General features: G+C 37.7%; 1 protein-coding gene across 2 annotated transcripts in view; it reads right to left on the bottom strand.

Annotated features, from left to right (window-relative positions):
• Positions 1–25,235, bottom strand: part of BRINP3 (BMP/retinoic acid inducible neural specific 3) — a 485,075-nt gene that overhangs the window by 54,736 nt on the left and 405,104 nt on the right. The window lies entirely within an intron of this gene.

A 25,235-nucleotide genomic window follows, 5' to 3' on the forward strand; every position in this document is an offset into this window, starting at 1 on the left:
TCTGTGGAGGTGATATTTGAACTGAGAGTTGAATGTTTGGAATTCTCTCTCTTTGCAAAGCTGAGCAAAGGATGTGTATTCCAGGCAGAGTGCAGATGCTTTGGGTTGGCATGAAAAGGATAACAAAGATCAGTGTGGCTGCCAGGTAATGAGTTAGCTGAGAGTGATAAAACAGAGGCAGATCAAGTAGGATTATGTTAGTCTTAGGAGGCAGGTTTGGATTATAGCCTTAGGGTGACATAAAGAGCAAGAAGGAAAAAAAAATGTTTTACAAAGAAAAGCTGTGTAGAAAGAAAATTTTACAAAGAAAATTCTGACTGCTGTGTGGAGAGTGAATTTAAAGAAAGATGCAGACAGAAGTGGGATGAGGCAGACTGGTTATGATTCCACAGCTGTTGCTTTCATCCAAGAAGATGTGATGGTCGCTTAGGCAATGATGGGAGGAGTAGGTTTAGAAAGAACTGGGTAAATGGATTATAGATGTTTGGATTATAGAATGCTAACAACACTTGTTGCTGGATGACATATGTAGCATGAAGAAGAGAGAGAAAGAAAGGATGATTCCTACGATATTTATTTGAGCAACTAAGTGGATAGGGACACTGGTACAGAGTGGGAATATATCTTATATAAATACTATTGGTTTAAATTCATCTATTGTGGATTGAGTCATTTATTTTAAATCAGACACTAAAGCATGAACATAAATGAGAATTAAGTCTAGAGAGAAAAAATGAAAATAACTCAAGGTTCCCTCTGTTAACCTCAGTAAACTGATAATAGTTAGACATCCCCATCCCATCTCAGAGCTACAATGGGATTTGAGATCATAAACTTGAGTATTACAAATTCTGGGTTCTCATCGACTCTGTCTCCTACTAGATCTTGGATATGCTGCTGTTGCTGCTGCTAAGTTGCGTCAGTCGTGTCTGACTCTGTGCAACCCCATAAACGGCAGCCCACTAGGCTCCCCCGTCCCTGGGATTCTCCAGGCAAGAACACTGGAGTGGGTTGCCATTTCCTTTTCCAATGCATGAAAGTAAAAAGTGAAAGTGAAGTCGCTCAGTCGTGTCCAACTCTTAGAGACGCCATGGACCACAACCTACCAGGCTCCTCCACCCATGGGATTTTCCAGGCAAGAGTACTGGTGGGTTGCCATTGCCTTCTCCATAGATCTTGGATATAAGACAATTACCTCTCTGACTCTATTTGCTCACTAGCCAGTGGGGATAGTCACAGTGCATTCCCCATGAGGATTGCACAAGCTAACGGCATACAGAGAACTTTGCACAGTGCTTGAAACAGAAAGCCATCAACACTGTGTCTCTCAGAAACAATACCCCAAATCTAAATTGATTACTTTCCCTTTCCTGAAAGATCTATTTTCCTAGATGAAACTGGCATAATGCTTCTTTTTTCTGTTCCAGGAAGCATGAGAAACATTGAGAACAAATATTGAGTCAAATAATAAATGGTTCTGACCATTTAGACACTACTATCTAAGAAGAAAGAAAGATGTTAATCAAATAATCACATGAATCAATATAACATGACCTTTGTGCAAAGTGTAAAAAGTCCAGGTAGACTGTGCTGTGGTTGTAGGGCAGGGCATGAACGTGAATAAGGGACTATGGACGAAGACTCAGCGCTGGACTTGAGTGTTTGAAGAAGGCGGGGCTGGTGTGGAGGGTGGAACAATGTAGGCAGGGTTGGAAGAGTATGGTCAGCAGGAGGTTAAAGACACAAGCAGAGGTTATACAAAACAAGCTGGCCAGATGGGAGACTTCAATTTTACCCCAGAGCAAATGGGTGGAAATGGAATTACATGATCTGATTTATACAATTATAACATATATCTTCCCCTTCATGGATCACTGCCTTATCACGGTGAAGGGGCTTGGATAACTCGATGAAGCTATGTGTCATGCTGTGTAGGGCCACCCAAGATGGACAGGTCATAAAGGAGAGTTGTGAGAAAACATGATCACTGGAGGAGGGAATTGCAAACCACCCGAATATACTTGCTGTGAGAACCTCCTGAACAGTATAGAAGGACAAAAAGATATGACACTGAAAGATGCGTCCCCACATCTAAGAGTGTCCAATATGCTACTGGGGAAGAGTGGAGGAGAACTACTAATAACCCCAGAAATAATGAAGCAGCTAGGCCAAAGCAGAAATGATGCTCAGTTGTGGATGTGTGTGGTGATGAAAGTAAAATCTGATGCTGCAAAGAGCAGTATTGCACAGGAATCTGAAATGTTAGGTCCATGAATCAAGGTAAGTTGGATGTGGTCAAGCAGTTGGTAAGAATAAATATCAACATCTTAGGAATCAGTGAACCAAGATGGATGGGAATGGGCAAATTTACTTCAGATGACCATTATATCTACTACTGTGGGCAAGAATTCCATAGAAGAAATGGATTAGCCCTCATAATCAACAAAAAAGTACAAAACGCAGTACTTGGGTATAACCTCGAAAATGACAGAATGATCTTGGTTTGTTTCCAAGTCAAGGCATTCAACATCACAGCAATTCAATGCCTAATTCAATGCCTACCACCGATGCCAAAGAAGCTGAAATTGATCAGTTCTATGAAGACCTAGAAGACCTCCTAGAACTAATACCAAAAATGATGTTCTATTAATCACTGGAGATTGGAATGAAAAGGTAGGAGGTCAAGAGATACCTGGAGTAACAGGCAAGTGCCAAAGAATTGATGCCTTCAAACTATGGTGCTGGAGAAGACAGAGTCCCTTGGACAGCAAGGAGATCAAATCAGTCAATCTTTAGGAAATCAACCCTGAGTACTTGTTGAAGGACTGATACTGACATTGAAGCTCCAGTATTTTGGGAATCTGATGGAAACAGTTGACTCATTGGAAAAGTCCCTTATGCTGGGAAAGATTGAGGGCAGACGAAGAGGACATCAGAGGATGAGATGTCTGGATGGCATCACCAATGCAATGGACATGAATTTGGGCAAACTTCGGGAGATGGTGAGGGGCAGAGAGGCCTGGTGTGCAGCAGTCCATGGGATCCTAAGAGTCAGACACAACTGGGCAACTGAACAACAATAACAACAACAAAAACATATATCTTAGCCCATGCATTTTTTGGGGGTATTTAATTTGCATAATATTCATAAATTAAATAAATGAGGAATGATAAAATGACAGTCTTTAGGATAACTGGTCCTGGAGAGTTGTAGCCTGAGTCTATAGGGCAGGATGGCAATTTTCCGAAGGAAGCTATGAAAAACCCAGATGTGGAGTGTGTTCCACATCCTCTTTACTGTAAGTTTAGTGACATGGGTCACCTGCTTTAATCCATTTGGAATTTGGGGAATATTTGACACCTAGAGTAGTAAATGAATATATTTTAATTAGCATCAAAAGTAGTTGCCAAGGCCTACTTTGATAAAATTTCAGCCTTGTTTAAATCTTTCTAAGAAACTGAGATGGCCTTTCTTGAATTAATCATCATAAGGCAATATAGCATTTGTTATTAAAAATGCATCTGGGAATTAATCCATAGAACTGCTATGAAAATTCTCAATTAAAATTGAGAATCAGTAATGTTGCCATTATAGAATATTTAAACAATATGACTTTGATGATATATATTTTGCTTAAGACTCTCCTTAAAGTTCTTTTATGGAAATGCTTCTGGGAATGTTTCCTGTTTCAAAGATACTCTAATGTTTTGTTTTGTTTTGTTTTGTTTTCACTTGTTGGTAGAATTTGAAGGTCTTTTGTTTTAGTACAATATAGATGACACTTTCAAAGTTTTTGGAAATGTGTTGTTATTTTTAAGGAATTGCTTATACTTAATTGTGGTGTATATGTATATGGACAGCAGAAACCACTTTTGGAAATCAACATAATACTGTAGGAATAGCCAGAAATTATGCATTTGTATGCTTCATATTCCATGGAGGTAGCAATTGCCATGCCAACTACAAATATGTTTGCATTTAATATACTGACCAGAGATATTTGCATCTTAACACTTTGATTTCAGTTTATGCCCCAGGATAAACAAGAGCATCAATCATTCATCTCAAATGATGTTTTATAAGGGAATAGGTTATAAATTATAAATAAATGAATAATTGCTTCTGCCTTAGTTTACATTCTTCATTTCAATTGAATATTTTAGAATATTTACAGTATGAGTAAAACAGGTAAGATAAAATGAAATGTATGACATCAGTCTATTTTGTCAAAATACTTATTTTTCTAATTCTATTATCTCTACACTAATACATAAATGTATAAAATAATACCTACATTGCTATAACAGCTAGTTTCTTGCTGAACAAAATTACCACAAATGTACAAAAAATTAAGTCTGCAACTAATAAGACACATAAGACAGACAAGCACAAATGTGCATGTATGCCTGTGTAAAATCTGTTCATTCATTTACATTAACGGGGCACATGCCTTAGGTTTCAGTCTTTTTAATAGTAAAGAAAAAAATTCTAAGCTAGAAATCCTACTATAGTGCAATTTTATTAAAATAATATTATTATCTGAAATATCCAGAATGTTATATTACTTTCATTTTTTTCATTCCCTTTAGCTTTTGTTTAAATTTTTAAAAAATCAATTCTATTTATCTGACTCAAAAGTTCTGAAAAAGTTGACTTAATTAACACTGTACTCAAAGGTCCAACAAGAATTGCTTAACAAAAATCATCTCTTTTGAACATATATCCAGCCACCATAACTTGTCAACTCAGTTCGTGTCAGATGGATTCCTTCTTTTCTATTCACATTGGCAAGACACAGGCTACAGTCTTTATTTAATATATTACTAGGATACACTTCTCAGAGAAGGTGATGGCACCCCACTCCAGTACTCTTGCCTGGAAAATCCCATGGATGGAGGAACCTGGTGGGCTGCATTCCATGGGGTCGCGAAGAGTCAGACATGACTGAGCGACTTCACTTTCGCTTTTCACTTTCATGCATTGGAGAAGGAAATGGCAACCCACTCCAGTGTTCTTGCCTGGAGAATCCCAGGGACGGGGAAGCCTGGTGGGCTGCCGTCTATGGGGTCGCACAGACTCGGACACAACTGAAGTGACTTAGCAGCAGGATACACTTCTAATGTCTTTGCCTGCCCTCTCTCTGTGAACAATCTCATTCATCAAAATATTTAACTCTCTGAAATAATGAATTATTGTTATCACTGAAATTTTAATTAACATGAGCTTACAATTTCAGCATATTTTCTAATTTTTCTGTATTCATCATCTAATTCATTTTTATATACACACACATTTTTCATATAGTCTACATGACTCCTGTAATTAGAGGAGAATAATTATTCCTATCTCAATTTTTACACATAAATAAATTTTACAATACTTGTTCAAGACACTATTAAGAAGCAAATTCAAGACTAGAAAAAGCATGAAGGAAGTGCGTATGGGATAACTGGTCATCGATTATTGAGTGCATACCATATATCAGGCTTTTATTAAATATTTAAAAAATCATTTAAACTGGCTCCAAATAAATATATTTTATAATAAAATGCTTGTAAATGACTGAGATGTAGTAAATACTCAATAAAATTGAGCTTTTCTAAACCATCATGATACCTGGATGAGTAGGTAATACTCTTTCCTAATTAATTTTATACTTTCTCCCAATGAACAGCTAACCATACGAATGAGGCAAAGAAGCCCAAGCATCAAATTATTGAATTTTCATTTCAAATGTTGAGCAAGAAGTAGTGGGGTATATGTATGAATCAGAAAACGATTTGGTCACCCGTCTCAGGGAAGGAAATTGGAAGGAAACCCAGAGGTCGTACGTTGGTCGCTTGTCATGCACTGTCCCTTGTGTTGAGGCAGAGTAGAGCTGGCATTGGTGGGGGACCTGTAGGCCTGGAGATCAGAGCAAAGTGAGCCAGCAGTCCATGTGCATGCTAGCAGAACTCGGCTGCGTGCAGTCTTACAGAGTGGCAACACAGAGAAAGATGATCCCCAGAAAGACTGGCAGAACACCCAATTCTTTCCTTGGGTTCAAAGAGTCAGAGGAAGGTCAAAACACCTGAATGACCTGAACATAAAGATGAGAAAGATGCAGAAGGGAATGCATTTATTTGTCAGCCACAGCCTAAGGCTAAATCATATACACCTCTAAGACAGAAACAGGGATAGACAAAGCTGGAGTTCCACAAAGAGGACACTCGTATGCCAGTGGACTTAGGAAACCCTGTTGGGTTTAGAGTCAATTCAAGGGTGAAGGAGAAAAAAAAAAAAAAGACCTAGAGATGATCTGATAACTGAATGCAATGAAAACACAGACCAGAGTTGACTGTGAGATTTAGGGAAAAGATCCCTTAACATGCTTGGATTAAATTCCTGCATTCCATAAAACAATTGGATCAATGACAAAAGACTGCATCATAGAAGAAAGTGATTGATACCCCTTTATTTCATATCTGAGGATGTGACTATCAAAGTCATGCTGTGTCTCATTTATAATTTAAACATAAAGCAAATCATAACAAATCTTCTTACAGGAAAGAGGAAAGATGAGGAAGTGGCTTGAGGAAAATAGAAAACATTTTCAAGTCACTGCCAAAAAAAAAAAAAAAGCAAGAGAATATACTAGTTGCTAAGTAAGATCTAGAATTCAGTTAAGCCCCGTCTGCAACCATATAGCACAAGAAGTAAGTCCACATGGTTAAGGTTCTCTCCAGGCAATGAATAAATGATGTTAGTTATCTCTTTTTTGTACCCAACCTTATATTTATTGTAACTGTGTATTCAGGGTTCCTTATGTCAAATAGAAGGGCTACCCAATAAATAAAACTCAATCCTTGTCTCTGAAGGGCTCACTATCAATTGGAAAGACAGACACAGAAGCAAATAAATACAATGAAAATGTCATAAGTCTTAACTGAGGGATGGAGAACATAGAAAGGCAGTTTTTAACTTGTTGGAGAGAAAAGTGGTTAAGAAAAGCTTTCAGGAAAGGAGGTCTTATTTCAAATAAGTCTTGAAAGATATGAAAACATTTATCAAGCAAATAAGAACAAATAAAGACATTAAAAAAAGAATATCCAAGTTGGGCTAACTTGAGTTTTTGCAGTTTGTTCTACATGGTCATAAGCATTTCTCCACTTCAATTTTATTTCTCTCAAACGTTGTTTGTATTGATGTAACCCCCACACACATTTTCACTACTGTTCAAAACTATATTGGTTTGTACTTTAAAACACACATATTATATTAGTCTAAAATAAAGACTCTTCTATAGATTAAAAGTTATAAAATCTACTCCTCTATATGATACTATCAACAATATTATATGTTTATTGGTGACCGGGGGTCATCTGCTATGAAAAAGTAATTTATCTGGGATGTCTCTTTACTTAACCATATTGTATTAAAATGTGCCTGAAACAGAAATCTATTTAGGCATATAATCTTATTATTAACTCTTGACTTTATCATACATAGAAAAGTTAATTTTAGATTAAAAAAAATTTTTTATTTACTAAAACCAGAAATTTTAGATCCAGACATAATTTATTTTTTGATGTCTTCTCAACATCACAACAAAACATTTACAGATTGAAATGCTGAAATTAAAGCCAGAAGGTATGTTTTCAAACTTGGTGAGATGACGTGAACTGTATTTCAAAACAACACTTCAACGTTGAGTTAGGCACATAATTCAGTGATCACAAAATTAACATTCTGTAGATTCATTCATCAGAAGGTCCTGCTTGCCTCTTTCCCCACGTACTGGAAAGCTATTCATACCAGCAGCTTAAAACACTTAAGTTTGCCAAGATTCACAGGTGCCTCCTGCTGAGAATGCCCCTATAGTCCTCCACTCTCCCCTTGCAAAAGACACATTTCTATTCACAAGAGGTGAAAAACGTAGAAACAGAGAGGCTATTCTTCAAAATCTTTGAAGCCAATTCAATCTGGAACTTGAGCAGTTGTACCTCCTCTTAACAACAGGTGCAGAATGATACACTGGCTCTCTTATAAATATTCTTGAAAGGATTCCTTCGCTTTAGCATTTTAATGCCATGTCGCTTTAAATGAGGCCAGCTCTTCCCAGGTCTCCTAATTTTAAATGCATCGACTCTTCCATACTGTACCTAATTTATTTTACTAATGAAAATATCCAGTGTCAATTGGTTTGTGTCTCCTGTGCAAATGTGCTATTAAGATATTGCTATATTTTATAGAGTTGATGTTTCTTACATGAAAAAAAAAAACACATTTATTTATCTATACTAAATCGCTAGACCTCTTGGTGATTTTCTAGCAAAAAAAAAAAAAAGATGATTTTATGCCTGGAATTTAAATGCACACACCTTTAACTGAGACTAGAATTTAGAGATGATTTGAATTGTGGAGAAAATTGCACTAGACCGACTGATGCTAAAGCTGAAACTCCAGTACTTTGGCCACCTCATGGGAAGAGTTGACTCATTGGAAAAGACCCTGATGCTGGGAGGGATTGGGGGCAGGAGAAGAGGATGACAGAGGATGAGATGGCTGGATGGCATCACCGACTCGATGGACGTAAGTTTGAATAAACTCAGGGAGCTGGTGATGGACAGGGAGGCCTGGTGTGCTGCGATTCATGGGGTCGCAAAGAGTCGGACACGACTGAGCGACTGAACTTAACTGAAGGCTACTCTTGGAGAAGGAAATGGCAACCCACTCTCTCATCCTTGCCTAGAGAATCCACATGGACAGAAGAGCCTGGTGGGCTGCAGTCCACAGGATTGCAAAGAGTCAGACATGACTGAAGTGACTTAGCACATGCAAGGCTATTCTAGAATTATTACCACCATTTGCTAACTGTATAATCTTCTTAATATTATTTGATATTTTAATCTTAATTTTCCCTGATTGTAAAACAGAATAATAAATCCTGACTTGTATATTTCAAAGAGTTAATGGGAGAAATGAATTGAATATTGGTCATGAAAAAATGTATATCTATAAGCTTAAAAATGTAAGAAATAAATATAAAAAGGGAAGATCAAATATAAAAGGATTCTTTTCCCAGAAGAAACTTTGGAGAACATTTTTTCATCCTTTTGTTTGACAAAGATTTCTTACAACTCAAAATTGCTAACTACAGAAGAAAATGATTGATAAATTAAATTTCAGCAAAATTTTAAAATCCACTCTTCTAATGACAACATTAAGAAAAAAGAAATAGCAAGACAGATGCTGGGTGACTATATTTGTGATGGACTTCCCTGGTGGCTCAGATGGTAAAGCGTCTGCCTACAATGCCGGAGAACCGGGTTCGAACCCTGGGTCAGGAAGATCTCCTGGAGAAGGAAACGGCAACCCACTCCGGTATGTTTGCCTGGAGAATCCCATGGACAGAGGAGCCTTCTGGGCTACAGTCCATGGGGTCGCAAAGAGTCGGACATGACTGAGCAACTTCACTATCTATCACTATCTATATCTGAAAAAATACTTATATCAGAAATACAAAAAACTGTTACAATTCAATAATGAGAAAATAAAATGCTTAATAAAAATAAATAAAATATTTGAGCATACAGAACATGATGTATGAGTGATCAATTTGAATCTGAAATGATACTGAACATAATTTGTTGTGGGGGCAAGAAAATAATTGGTAGCATTCAAGTCAGAAACCACAAAACTAAGATTTTAAACATGGTTGGAGCTAAGGACAGATCTAAGAAATATTTTAACTTTATATCATTGGCTTTGGGAAAGACATGATAGAATCCATATTCCTGTTTTTCGCTTTCATGGAAAATGCCATCTGAAAAAGTTCAATGACTTTGAATACAACTTTGAGTGGATTTTGGTTTTTAGTTTTAACAGTGTTAAACAACATGTCAAAAATATTTTGTACTTAGGAAAATGCAACTTAAAAATGGAAATCTTAAAATATTGAGTTGACGTTTTCTTAAGACAATTTAACAATTAAGATGCTCATTTTGATCTCAGGAACAATTTTATAAGAAAAAAATCAGATTAACCATGGTATATTAAAGGGATCTAAGATAAAAGGAAAGACTGGAAATAAGCCTGAATGACTATTATCAAAAAAATTTCCTCAAAGTCTGGTATCTTTTTTTTTCCTTTCGGAGCATTAGTATTTTGGCTTGAGAGATCTATGGCTTCTGAGCAAAGAATAGAGAGGAAAAAAGGATAGGAAATTCATTCCCTTGTTTAAAATAAAGATAATTAAAAATTGAAAATATTTTCAAATCTCACAGAATTATACATCAACATACAGCTACAAGAAGATGGAAGACTGTGAGCCTATAGGTTTGTCTGGTCATCTTTATAAAGATGGTTGGTTCTTGAAGCACAGCAAGAATCTCAGCTGCATGTTAGACTACACCTAGCATCCTGGGATTGCTATCCCTCTAGACATTACATCCACTCTGTTCAATTTAATTAATCCTTGACAGGTAATAAAGCAAAGAAAGCCAGACGACACAAATGTGAAGCACCCCAACTTATAAAAAAAGGGAAACTGGTTCACCAACAGGCTACTCAGAGGTCTGGTCTTTCAGCAGCCAACTGAGAGATGGGCTCCCAGGTCACTTATCTCTGAAAAGCAACAGGACCTGCTTATGAGTTCCACAGGACTGTAGCAAAGAAGCAGCTGTTCCTGAGTGTGAAAGCACTCACTGGAGCTATGTCCCCGGGGCTCGGTGCAGAGGGAGCCGGCCAAAGCACCAACTGCCCAGTCTTTTCTGGAATGGATTTTACTGTATGTTGTACATCCACTATCTGAGAGTATGGCTTCTAATTTGCATGCAGCTGGATGCTGACTGCTACCCTCCCCTTTTAGAAGATACTCCTGCAATGCTAATCAATCATACCTTATATTACATTGACAAATTGAAGGATAAAAATTATGTGACCATTCCAATAGCTATGAAAAAAAAATTTGGCAAAATTCAACATTATTTTATGGCAAAACTCAATTTTGTCAGATTTTTTTTCCACATCTATTGGAATGATATGATTTTTATCCTTCAGTTTATGTAGTATAACATACCATTTGCCTGTTTATTGTCTTCCTTACTGCACTAAAACTTCAAGTTTTCTGGAAATAAGTAAATAAATATATTTTGTAAGCTGATGTACCTTTTGTGCCTATAAATGGCATTAAATATTTGCTGAATAAACAAATAAGTGGTTACAAGATCTAAGTAACATTAATTTTTAAATTTTTCCTTCAACATTTAAAACAGTTCTTTCCAGTCAGGTAAGAATTTCATTTAAAACCTTGCACTTGAGAAATTTCACTTAAAATATTTAACTCTATTAGATGATTTATGCTAAGTCACTTCAGTCGTGTCCGACTCTGTGTGACCCCAGAGACAGCAGCCTACCAGGCTCCCCATCCCTGGGATTTTCCAGGCAAGAACACTGGAGTGGGTTGCCATTTCCTTCTCCAATGCATGAAAGTGAAAAGAGAAAGTGAAGTCGCTCAGTTATGTCCGACTCCTAGCGACCCCATGGTCTGCAGCCCACCAGGCTCCTCCATCCATGGGATTTTTTGGCAAGAGTACTGGAGTGGGGTGCCATAGCCTTCTCCAATTACATGATTTAGAAGTGGCCTAAGAAGTCTCTCACTCTTAACTTTTTTTAAGATTCAAGATATTAATCTAACCTTACAATAGGTGTGTTTGTATGCTCTCTCCTGGGCACATCCTCTGTATTGCTATGACCATATATGAAATTATGGCATATACTTAAGTATATTCCTAGACTTTACAGCATTTTATTTGCTATTTAATTACTGTAGCATCATCATCATCAGAACCATTAACAAAGTGATAACTTTTGCATGTTTAATAAATGCTGATAGTTACATAAATAAGCCAGTTTAGTTCTCATGATACTTCTACAAGGTAAGTACTCTCATTATTCACACATTACAGTTAGGAAAAATGAGACAAAAAGAGATAAATTACTCAAGGCTATCCAGCAGTGTAGTCAGGACATATCTAAAGCTCTATCCTATTTCTTTACAATAGATTTTAATATCTAATGTTGCTTGTATACTATCATTATCCTCTGCTCATTTAAAATATAATTTTCCACCTTCCCTTACTTGTTTTTTTCCAGGTAAATTTTGATTAATATGGTTTAAATTGCATAACATTAATGAGGGGGAAATATATTTCTAAGATTTTTCTCCATTCAGAAACATGACTAAGGTCTTAATTTATTCATAATTTCCCTTAAACAGTTTTGTTTTAGTTTATTTCCTTAATTATATAATTTGACATTTTTGTGAATGTAGTCTGCTATTATATTTTGCTACTGGTTTTGCTCATTTAGTAGGTGGCTACTACTACTGATTATTTATTTACTTATTTTATAGTAACAAAAATTTTTAAGGTGGTTTAGGTTTTGTTTTCTGCTCTAGTTGATTCTTTCCAGATAAATAATCATGCCACCTGTAAGTAATAACCATCAGTTCAGTTCAATACAGTTCAGTCGCTCAGTCATGTCCGATTCTTTGCGACTCCATGAATCACAGCATGCCAGGCCTCCCTGTCCATCACCAACTCCCGGAGTTCACTCAGACTCACGTCCATCAAGTCAGTGATGCCACCCAGCCATCTCATCCTCTGTCGTCCCTTTTTCCTCCTGCCCCCAATCCCTCCCAGCATCAGAGTCTTTTCCATTGAGTCAACTCTTCGCATGAGGTGGCCAAAGTACTGGAGTTTCAGCTTTAGCATCATTCCTTCCAAAGAAATCCCAGGGCTGATCTCCTTCAGAATGGACTGGTTGGATCTCCTTGCAGTCCAAGGGACTCTCAAGAGTCTTCTCCAACACCACAGTTCAAAAGCATCAATTCTTTGGCGCTCAGCTTTCTTCACAGTCCAACTCTCACATCCATATATGACCACTGGAAAACCATAGCCTTGACTAGACAGACCTTTGTTGGCAAAGTAATGTCTCTGCTTTTGAATATGCTATCTAGGTTGGACATAACTTTCCTTCCAAGGAGTAAGTGTCTTTTAATTTCATGGCTGCAGTTACCATCTGCAGTGATTTTGGAGCCCCAAAAAATAAAATCAGCCACTGTTTCCACTGTATCCCCATCTATTTCCCATGAAGTGATGGGACCGGATGCCATGATCTTTGTTTTCTTTTTTTAAATTTTATTTTATTTAACTTTACAATATTGTATTGGTTTTGCCATATATCAAAATGAATCTGCCACAGGTATACATGTGTCCCCATCCTGAACCCTCCTCCCTCCTCTCTCCCCATACCATCCCTCTGGGTCGTCCCAGTGCACCAGCCCCAAGCATCCAGTATCGTGCAACGAACCTGGACTGGTGACTCGTTTCATACATGATATTTTACATATTTCAATGCCATTCTCCCAAATCTTCCCACCCTCTCCCTCTCCCACAGAGTCCAAAAGACTGTTCCATACATCAGTGTCACTTTTGCTGTCTCGTATACAGGGTTATTGTTACCATCTTTCTAAATTCCATATATATGCGTTAGTATACTGTATTGGTGTTTTTCTTTCTGGCTTACTTCACTCTGTATAATAGGCTCCAGTTTCATCCACCTCATTAGAACTGATTCAAATGTATTCTTTTTAATGGCTGAGTAATACTCCATTGTGTATATGTACCACAGCTTTCTAATCCATTCATCTGCTGATGGACATCTAGGTTGCTTCCATGTCCTGGCTATTATAAACAGTGCTGCAATGAACATTGGGGTACACGTGTCTCTTTCCCTTCTGGTTTCCTCAGTGTGTATGCCCAGCAGTGGGATTGCTGGATCATAAGGCAGTTCTATTTCCAGTTTTTTAAGGAATCTCCACACTGTTCTCCATACGTTTTCTAAATGTTGAGCTTTAAGCCAACTTTTTCATTCTCCACTTTCACTTTCATCAAGAGGCTTTTTAGTTCCTCTTCACTTACCTTCTTTGAAATATTAATATCTCTATTTTTGCTAATTCCACTAGTCAGTCAGTTTAGTGGCTCAGTCATATATGACTCTTTGTGACCCCATGGACTGAAGCATGACAGGCTTCCTTGTCCATCACCAACTCCCAGAGCTTGCTCAAATTCATGTCCACTGAGTCGGTGATGCCATCCAACAATCTCATCCTCTGTCATCCCCTTCTTCTCCTGCCTTCAATATTTCCCAGCATCAGGGTCTTTTCCAATGAGTCAGTTCTTCACATCAGGTGGCCAAAGTATTGGGGTTTCAGCTTTAGCATCAGTCCTTCCAATGAATATATAGGACTGATTTCCTTTAGGATGGACTGGTTGGATCTCCTTGCAGTCCAAGGGACTCTCAAGAGTCTTCTCCAACACTGCAGTTCAGAAACATCAATTCTTTGGCACTCAGCTTTCCTTATACTCCAACTCTCATATCCATACATGACCAATGTAAAAACTATAGCTTTGACTAGCTGGACCTTTGTTGGCAAAGTAATGTCTCTACTTTTAATATGCTGTCTAGCTTGGTCATAGATTTTCTTCCAAGGAGCAAGTGCCTTTTAATTTCATGGCTGCAGTCACCATCTGCAGTGATTTTGGAGCCCCTCAAAATAAACTCTGTCACTGTTTCCATTGTTTCTCCATCTATTCCCATGTAGTGATGGGACCAAATGCCATGATCTTAGTTTTCTGAATGTTCAGTTTTAAGCCAACTTTTTTACTCTCCTCTTTCACTTTCATCAAGAGGCTCTTTAGTTCTTCTTCACTTTCTGCCATAAGGGTGGTGTCATCTGCATATCTGAGGTTACTGATATTTCTCCCGGCAATCTTGATTCCAGCTTGTTCTTCAGCCAGTCCAGCGTTTCTCATGATGTACACTGCATATAAGTTAAATAAGCAGAATGACAATATACAGCCTTGACATACTGCTTTCCCAATTTGGAACAAGTCTGCTGTTCCATGTCCGGTTTAACTGTTGCTTCTTGACCTGCATGCAGATTTCTTAGGAGGCAAGTCAGGTGGTCTGGTATTCCCATCTATTGAAGAATTTTCACGGTTTGTTGTGATCTACACAGTCAAAGACTTTGGCATAGTCAATAAAGCAGAAATTTTTCCGGAACTCTCTTGCTTTTTCAGTGATCTGTTGGCAATTTGATCTCTGGTTCCTCTGACTTTTCTAAATCCAGCTTGAACATCTGGAAGTTTACGGGTCATGTACTGTTGAAGACTGCTTGGAGAAATTTGTGCGTTACTTTGCTAATGTGTGAAATTAGTGCAATTGTGCAGTATTAAGTGGGCTGCCGTCTATGGGATCACACAGAGTTGGACACGACTGAAGCGACTAAGCAGCAGCAGCAGCAGAGCATTGTTTGGCCTTGCCTTTCTTTGGGATTGGAATGAAAACTGACCTTTTCCAGTCCTGTGGCCACTGCTGAGTTTTCCAAATGTCCTGGCATATTGAGTGCAGCACTTTCACAGCATCATCCTTGAGTATTTGAAAAGGTTCAACTTGAATTCCATCTCTTCCACTAGCTTTGTCGTATAAATGTTTCCTAAGGCCCACTTGACTTTGCATTCCAGGATGTCTGGCTCTAGATGCATGATCACCCCATCATAATATCTGAGTCATGAAGATCTTTTATGTAGGAGAAGGAAATGACAACCCACTCCAGTATTCTTGCCTGGATAATCCCATGGACAGAGGAGCCTGATGGGCTACAGTCCGTAGGGTTGCACAGAGTCAGACACGGCTGATGGATTATCACTCATACTCACTCTGTGTATTATTGCCACCTCTTCTTAATCTTTTTTGCTTCTGTTAGTGCCATACCATTTCTGCTAATTCCATATTCACACCTTATTTTATAAGCAAATATTCCTAAACAATAAGTAATAAAAACAATAGCAGACATTCTTTCAGTTCAGTCAATCAGTTGTGTCCGACTCTTTGTGACTCCATGAACTGCAGCATGCCAGGCCTCCCTGTCCATCACCAACTCCCAGAGACCACCTAAACTCATGCCCATTGGGTTGGTGATGCCATCCAACCATCTCATCCTCTGTTGTCCCCTTCTCCTCCTGCCCTCAATCTTTCCTAGCATCAGGCGCTTTTCAGATGAGTCAGCTCTTCGCATCAGGTGGCCAAAGTATTAGAGTTTCAGCTTCAGCATCAGTCCTTCCAATGAACACCCAGGACTGATCTCCTTCAGAATGGACTGGTTGGATCTCCTTGCAGTCCAAGGGACTCTCAAGAGTCTTCTCCAACACCACAGTTCAAAAGCATCAATTCTTCGGCGCTCAGCTTTCTTCACAGTCCAACTCTCACATCCATACATGACCACTGGAAAAACCATAGCCTTGACTAGACGGACGTTTGTTGGCAAAGTAATGTTTCTGCTTTTGAATATGCTATCTAGGTTGGTCATAACTTTCCTTCCAAGGAGTAAGCGTCTTTTAATTTTATGGCTGCAGTTACCATCTGCAGTGATTTTGGAGCCCCCAAAATAAAATCAGCCACTGTTTCCACTGTATCCCCATCTATTTCCCATGAAGTGATGGGACCGGATGCCATGATCTTTGTTTTCTGAATGTTGAGCTTTAAGCAAACTTTTCCACTCTCCTCTGTCACTTTCATCAAGAGGCTTTTTAGTTCCTCTTCACTTTCTGCCATAAGGGTGGTGTCATCTGCATATCTGAGGTTATTGATATTTCTCCCGGCAATCTTGATGCCAGCTTGTGCTTCTTCCAGCCCAGCATTTCTCATGATGTACTCTGCATATAAGTTCAATAAGCAGGGTGACAGTATACAGCCTTGATGTTCTCCTTTTCCTATTTGGAACCAGTCTGTTGTTCCATGTCCAGTTTTAACTGTTGCTTCCTGACCTACATACAGGTTTCTCAAGAGGCAGGTCAGGTGGTCTGGTGTGCCCATCTCTTTCAGAATTTTCCACAGTTTATTGTGATTCACACAGTCAAAGGCTTTGGCATAGTCAATAAAGCAGAAATAGATGTTTTCTGGAACTCTCTTGCTTTTTTGATGATTCAGTGGATGTTGGCATTGTTTGCTTTTTATTAAATCTAACAAGGATAAATTTTTAAACTTCAGAGTAAAAAGCTTATAAATATTCTTATACTAATTTTTCTTTCAGTATCTTGATTTGATAAATAATGTTTTCAGGAGAAATACTTGGATATTATAATATCTGAGGTTGAGCAAAATTCCTAGCAACGATTCACTGCATAATGCAACATCTTTTGTTTTCTTCTTATTTAGAAGATCACCTAACAAAGGCTAAGATTCCCGTCTCACTCTTATTCCTCATAAAACATGACCTAATGATCTTCCATATTAAGTGGTCTGCCACTACACATCAACATTTTTTTCATGCACACTTGACTACACATTCTTTTTTTAGTTTTTTAATTGAAGGATAATTGCATTACAGTGTTGGGTTGGTTTCTGCCATATAACAACAATGTGAATCAGTCATAATTATACATAATTATATCTATATCTCCTCTCCCTCGTGAGCCTCCCTCCCCTCTCCCAGCCTACCTTTCTAGGTCATCACAGACAGCCTACAGATCAGATAATGTATATATGTTTTTGCTACTTTCTCTATTTGTCCTACCCTCTCTTGGTTACATTTTCAGTGAAGAAAAATGAAAACTCTTTTGCTGTCATGGTCTTGGAAAAAAAAGTCAAGCTAGGAGTAGGCTCCCTTCTTGTGGTTATGGATTGGCTTGCTGTCTATGGCTTTATATGGATAAACTATTAATATATGGGATCTTGACAAGGTGCTCTTATCCTCTGGAAGGAAAATAATAGGAATTCAAGAGACTCAGTGTTAGTCACTCAATTGTGCCGACTCTTTGCAACCCACTGGGCTCCTCTGTCCATGAGATTTTTAGGCAAGGATACTGGAGTGGGTTGCCATTTCCTTCTCCAGGGGATCTTCCCAACCCAGGGATCGAACCCAAATCTTCTGCACCGCAGGCAGATTCTTTACCAAAACTGTGATCCCAAAAAAGTCAGTAGTTCTATCTGCCCTTAGGTACTTCATCCAGAGATGAAGATGCCTTGATCTATCATAGACAGATACCACAGTTGTCATTCCTGGAGATAGATAGCATGTGAGGTGAAGATGACCAAGTACACACCTTTGTCTCTTCTTTTGTGTCCATGCGTGTGATGAAAATGAAAGTGAAGTCACTCAGTCATGTCCAACTCTTTGCAACCCCATGGACAGTAGCCTACCAGGCTCCTCTGTCCACAGGATTTTCCAGGCAAGAGTACTGGAGTGGGTTGCCATTTTCTTCTCCAGGGAATCTTACTGATCCAGAGATCGAACCAGGGTCTCCCACACTATAGGCAGACGCTTTTGCCGTCTGGGTCACTAGGGAAGTGCATGTGATAGGCTGGCTCTTAAAATGTGTCAATTCTTGAAACTCTTTGCTGAACTATAAAGAACTGAAATGGATTAGCTAAAAATGACTGACATTAACTCAGAAATCACTACACAGCACCATCCTTCCTTATAAATTTTGCTTGGTGCTCTGTCATTGTTAAATTCAATTTTAGGTCTTACAACGAAAGTTCTCTCTCTCTCTCTGTGTCTTCTCAAACAGCTATCAGTTTTCTCCTTATGGACATAAAATGCATCCTCCATGTTCTTCCAGCTCCTTTCTTTTTTCCCCCATAAATTACATCTGCTCATTAGTTATTTGCTGTTAGGTGTTAGTTCCTTAAGATTTTCTTCTAATAAACCTATTCAGTTTCATCTAACAGTTTACTGCCTTTCATTTTTTTAATATAAATTTATGTATTTTAATTGGAGGTTAATTACTTTACAATATTGTATTGGTTTTGCCATACATCAACATGAATCTGCCATGGGTATTCACGTGTTCCCCATCCTGAACCCCCCTTCTACCTCCCTCCCCGTACCATCCCTCTGGGTCATCCCAGTGCACCAGCCCCGAGCATCCTGTATCATGAATAGAACTTGGACTGGCGATTCGTTTCATATATGATATACATATTTCAATGCCATTCTCCCAAATCATCCCACCCTCTCCCTCTCCAACAGAGTCCAAAAGACTGTTCTACAAATCTGTGTCTCTTTTGCTGTCTCGCATACAGGGTTATCGTTACCATCTTTCTAAATTCCATATATATGTTACTGCCTTTCTTTTAGTATTAAACTTAATGATCATATTTTTAATCCTCTAAAGCCTTTCTTATTTTCTGAGGACTCCATTTCATAACTTAATGCTTTTGCATGGACTCAATATCCTCTCACACTCCTTAGCAATAAGGATGAACAGGAGCTGGGAGCCTTATTTCAGCAAACATGGAAAATTTGGGAAGCACCATGGTGTAGGGATTAAGAACCCATATTCTGGAGCTAAACTGCCTGACTGCCTGACTTCGAACCCTAAATCTATAATCACTGATTGAATAAAGTCACTGATACCAGTTGAGTGCTGTGTGTTTAGTCACTCAATTGTGTCTGACTCTTTGAAACTCCATGGGCTGTAGCTCCTCTGTCCATGGGATTATCCAGGAAAGAATACTAGAGTGGGTTGCTATTCCCTTCTCCAGGGTTTCTTCCCAACCCAGGGATTGAGCCCAGATCTCCTATATTGCAAGTGTATTCTTTAATATCTGAGCTACCAGTGGGTAAATTATTTAGATAATCTAAATTTCAACTTCCTTAATTTTAGGGTAATAACATTAACTTGTAACATTGTATTAAATTAGCAAAACCAGGTAAAGCACTTCAGAATTTGTGCTCAATGCACATTAGCTAATTATGACAGTTCTCATTAACAAGTCAGTTGCTTGATGATTAACAAATCATCACCTTTTATCCTGGAGAAGGAAATGGCAACCCACTCCAGTATTCTTGCCTAGAAAATCCTATGGACAGAGGAGCCTGTCAGGCTATAGTCAATGGGGTTGGAAGAGTTGACTTGTGACTAAACCACCCTTTATCATGCTATTTGTGTTGCATGATATATATATATATATATAAATTGGCAGGGCTTCCCAGGTGGGAAGGTGGTAAAGAATCCATCTACCAATGCAGGAGATGTAAGAAACGTGGGAATGTGGGTTCAATCCCTGGGTTGAGAGGATCCCTTGGAGTAGGAAATGTCAACCCACTCTAGTATTCTTGCCTGGAAAATTCTATGAACAAATGAGACTGGCAGGCTACAGTCCATGGGGTTGCAACAAAGAGTCAGACACAACTGAGCAACTGAACACATTAAAATTGGTAAGCTTTCTTTATATTCTTACTATTTTGCTTTTAGATTTGTTTATAGCTTCTATGAACTAATTTTACTTCAGCTCAATAAAAGATACTACCTCAGACTTGATCTTTTCTGCTTCCTTTTAGACACCTACATGAAGTTTTCCTATTGGGTTTAATAGTACAAGCACAACAAGCTGACCTTCATTTTCTCCTGTGTCCTTTGTCACATCTATGTCCTTTTGTGTTGTTCTATTTGTTGCTGTCTGAAGTACATCTGGATTCTGAGAGAAGGCATTTCGATTTTAACTGACATTGATTTTTGAAATTTATTCACTCACTTTATAACTTGTAGCAGCTGCCTTAAATGAAATACTTTAAAGTTTTCTTTATTTGTTTGTCTTTTGTTTTCTTTTCCAGTGTAAGAAATTTAAGCTGTGTATATCTTTGTAATGTTAAGTTTTCTTGATTCATAAAGCCATTTGTTTTTAGAAAATAGTATATTACTTTAATGCTGAAGGAAAGGAACTTTGGGGTTTGGTCACTGTTGTTCAGTTGCTAAGTTGTGTTCAACTCTTTGAGACCCCATGAACGGCAGCATGTCAGGCTTCCCTGTCCTTCACTATCTCCAGAGTTTGCCCAAATTCATGCCCACTGAGTTGGTGATGCCATCCAACCATCTCATCCTCTGTCACCACCTCTTACTCCTGCCCTCAGTCTTTACCAGCATCAGCGTCTTTTCCAATGACTCAGCTCTTCACATCAGAGGGACTGATGCTAAAGCCAAAGCTCCAATATTATGGTGCAACTCTCACATTCATACGTGACTAATGGAAAAACCATAGCTTTGACTATACAGACATTTGTCATATACGATTTCAGTTATTTGCTATATATGTATACATGAATACCTGTGTGTATATACACAAACACACACACACACACACATACATGTGAGAAATGTATGGTAAAAATTAATGATGGGCTTCCCTGGTGGCTCAAATGGTAAAGCGTTTTCCTGCAATGTGGGAGACCTGGGTTCAGTCCCTGGGTCAGGAAGATCCCCTGGAGAAGGAAATGGCAACCCACTCCAGTACTGTTGCCTGGAAAATTCCACAGGCTGAGGAGCCTGGTAGGCTACAGTCCATGGGGTCTCAAAGAGTCAGACACAACTGAGCGACTTCATTTCACTTCAATGATGAAAGGAGGTAATGAAGGCTGTTTTCTGGGGGGAGGGGTCCTCAGCATGAAGATTATAAAATACACTAAGTTTAAGGGTGGCAAACTGCTTCCAAAATGTGTTACCGAATTAATGGGAAAGACTTTAAGACAAATATTAATTTATTGATGCAATGACAAGTGATGGTTTTGACACAACCTATTTTATCTACACACATTGAAGCCTCCAATATTATTCATATAAAAATCTTTTCATATAATATGGGTAAACTTTGAGTGTTATTCCTCTCTTATGCATATACTATTATTATTATTATTTTACAGACTAAGACATTTGAAAATTGCATTCTATTCTAAGTTAGTCATATCATGCCTACATCAAGATATTAACCTCTCTACATGTTAACAGGGGAATAATCAGCATGGAAGTTTCATGGATAACATCATTCTGATTTTAAAAATGGGCTTCTTATTTGAGATAATAAAACTATCACAGCATTCCAATAGCGGATGATGTTCAGGTTCCTATTTATTTTGGCAAGTAAACATACATCCATTTCTCACATAAAGTAAGTAAAATTGTGAGAAATGATTCAAGTAGAAATGAGGTTGATTTTCAACCTTGAGTTAAATATGTGTAAAAACTGAATGTGCATCTCTTCTAAGAATTTTATTGTCAATAAAACTATAAGATTTGGGGAAACACTAGTGTCTTTAAATCTATATAGATCCTCACATTGTGGTCAATACATGGTTAATAACTGATAGTTAATATGATGTCAACAAATAATCAATTTATTTCCTGTGTTCCATAACACATTTTCTCTGAGATATAATTTCATGTACCGATTAATCATCACAAAAAGGTGTGCATTTAATGCAACCCTTCATCTCATGCAAAATATTGAGGTAAAAATCATAGAGTTCAAGTATATTTAAAAAATGTATTTTGGTAAACAAATTAGCATTTAACTTGAAGTACCATATCAAGTAATTCCTTCATAGAGATGAGGTAGTGTAGTCTCCAAGTCTTTCTGAGAAAGCAATTAAAGCAATTATTTGTCAGGAATTAGTACCTAGCACTCAGAAATCATCTAAGAAGTTGAGAAAATAAAGATTTTCTAAAATCATTTCAGCTCAAGGTAATTGTCAAATATTGTATGGTGACTGAAGTGATTGCATTTTAGCTGAAAACAGTTCTAGAAGCTGCAAGATTGAATTAAAAATTGTGCTATGTTGTTTTCCAAGTGTTTACTTTGAGACAGTAATGGGCATTTTAGGACACAAAAATGTTCACTCCATAAAATCCTTGTTTAAACAAATCCATCTTTTTTCTAATTGTAGGACATTGTAAAACATTTGCCATCCATATATACAAAGTAGACTTTCAAGCAAAGTTTATAGTAATTCAAATTCCAAATTTTCTTGACTATGGCTGTTTTAAAAAAAGTATGTGTTATGTATTAATTTTAGAAAATAAACATTAATATCTCACAAAATGCAACTTTTTAGTGGAATGTAATGAAGGAACATCAACTGCTTAGTGAGGAGAAAAATGAAGGCTTCCGAAAGCACAACTTCCAAGTACCCTCTGCGGCATGAGCCTGTGGGCAATGTCAAATAAAGAACTGGTTCTGATTGTTTAAACAAAGTGGTTCTCACTTCAAATAGTGCTGGAGAGAAGCATCTTAATCTTGCACACTGTGGAGTTTGCCTCCAAGATGCTATGAATAGGACTTTTATTTCCAGAAAGTTCACTTAAGTGTTAAGATAGTTCTCTGGAGCTGTTGATGATATTCTCAAATCTGACCATTTAAGCCAGAAACCCCATTGAGTTCCGGGGGGAAGGGAACTTGAGGGTGACATGCAATCTTTCTTGGAAGACTGATTAAATGCCATGATATGGAGTAGGGGGTATTGAAATGACATCAGGACAGTTAACCACATGAAAACAAAGGAACAAACCTCTCTTATTTGAAATATGTGTTATACTCATGACTATTCCTCTTGGCTCTTAGCTTCCTTTTCCTCTGCTCAGAGAATAAGCCAATTTAAAAGAAGGATAAGACAATACTATAAGGTTTTCACTTAAAACATATAATAAACTTATGACCACTGTTCACACACACATCCAAATAAACATATACACACGAGCCCACAGAATTTCCAAAAGGAGCAGAGCCTTTTGATTCTGTTTATCTTATCAGAAGTGAAGTGAAGTGAAGTCGCTCAGTCATGTCCAACTCTTTGCGACCCCATAGACTGTAGCCTACCAGGCTCCTCCATCCATGGTATTTTCCAGGCAAGAGTACTGGAGTGCGTTGCCATGAAGCAACTATCTAAAAAGAGAGCCTCTGTGTTTTAAATTTTGATCACTTTTCTGTATAGATTGTGAGTTGTAGACAGCATTCTCTAGGCAAAATTCCATGGTGACTAGTTCTCTGATTGTTCCATATGACCTTTATCCATGAGGAAAAAATAATACTAAGAAGGGAAAACAGCAGAATAATCCCACAGATTTTTATTGTTTTAATATTATTTTGCACTCTGTCTAAAATTAAAGACTTCTATGACTACCATATGAGGACTTCCCTGGTGGATCAAATGGTAAAGATTTCACCAGAAATGCAGGAGAGATGGGTTCAATTCCTGGGTCAGGAAGATCCCCTGGGGAAGAGAAAGGCTACCCACTCCAGTATTCTTGCCTGGACAATTCCATGGACAGAGCAGTTTGGCAGGCTACAGTCCATAGAGTTGCAAAGAATTGGACATAACTGAGTGATTAAGCACACGGACACATGACTAGCATATAATTGATATTTTGTCAGTGAGTATGAATTTGCCTTAAAAGATTTGTTTTCATTTAACATCTATCAAAATCTAATAAACTGAAAGATCATGAAATCAGTGCTGCAACTGAAGGTCAAAGTAGAAACTTTATAGATAAAGATAAGGACATTTTAGAGCTGGGAAAACTAAAACACAGGCTACCCCAAAAGTGAGGTGAAGGAAAGAGCATGAGAGAAAAAATAAATTTGCCTACTTTGAATTTGTTTGGAAGTGGCCTATACCCAGGAGAGTGGGCACACCATTTTTTTTTTTTAATCCCCTCCTTGAAGATTCATCTTGCTGGCTTCCTTGAATCAGAATCCAGTCAAGTATGAGCTACACTATACAAGAAACAATGAGCTTCTTACAACATTTATACCATTATCCTATGACAAACTTTATTTTGACTATGAAACACATTTTGCATAAAATTCACTACCATATTAGTATTGACATGTACATAAAAATGATATTTCTATTTACAAATAAATATTTATTTAAGTGTCTTTCATGTACTGGGCACTTTATAATTCCTCCATTTTTCACATTTCTCAATAACACATTGAAGATGTCAAAATACAGAACTCTATATATAAAAATTTACAGATTCGCTATTACCTGGCAATGCCTATGAGTCATCATGGAATGGTTGAAACACAAAAAAATAATTTAAAAATTACTTTTTAATATAGAAATGCAAAGAAAATTAATATCCTGACTTTTCCATACAGTTTCATATGAAATTGCTCTCAGCAAATTCCCTTATATTAATATATAAAAGCCATTCTTAATTAAATCACAAATTCTGCAATATTAAAGGATTCTGGAGGCCATACAGTAAGGCCCTTTTAATAGTTGGGATACAAGTTTGGATGCAGTAACATAAGCCAAATAAGATTGGCTTCAATAAACTTCAGTTTCATTTTCTCTCAAATACGAGTAGAAACATAAACAATCAAGGACTGCAAAGCTAACTTCAAA

The sequence above is a fragment of the Bos mutus genome, chromosome 16 (assembly GCF_027580195.1).
Source record: "Bos mutus isolate GX-2022 chromosome 16, NWIPB_WYAK_1.1, whole genome shotgun sequence".
Classification (NCBI taxonomy): domain Eukaryota; kingdom Metazoa; phylum Chordata; class Mammalia; order Artiodactyla; family Bovidae; genus Bos; species Bos mutus.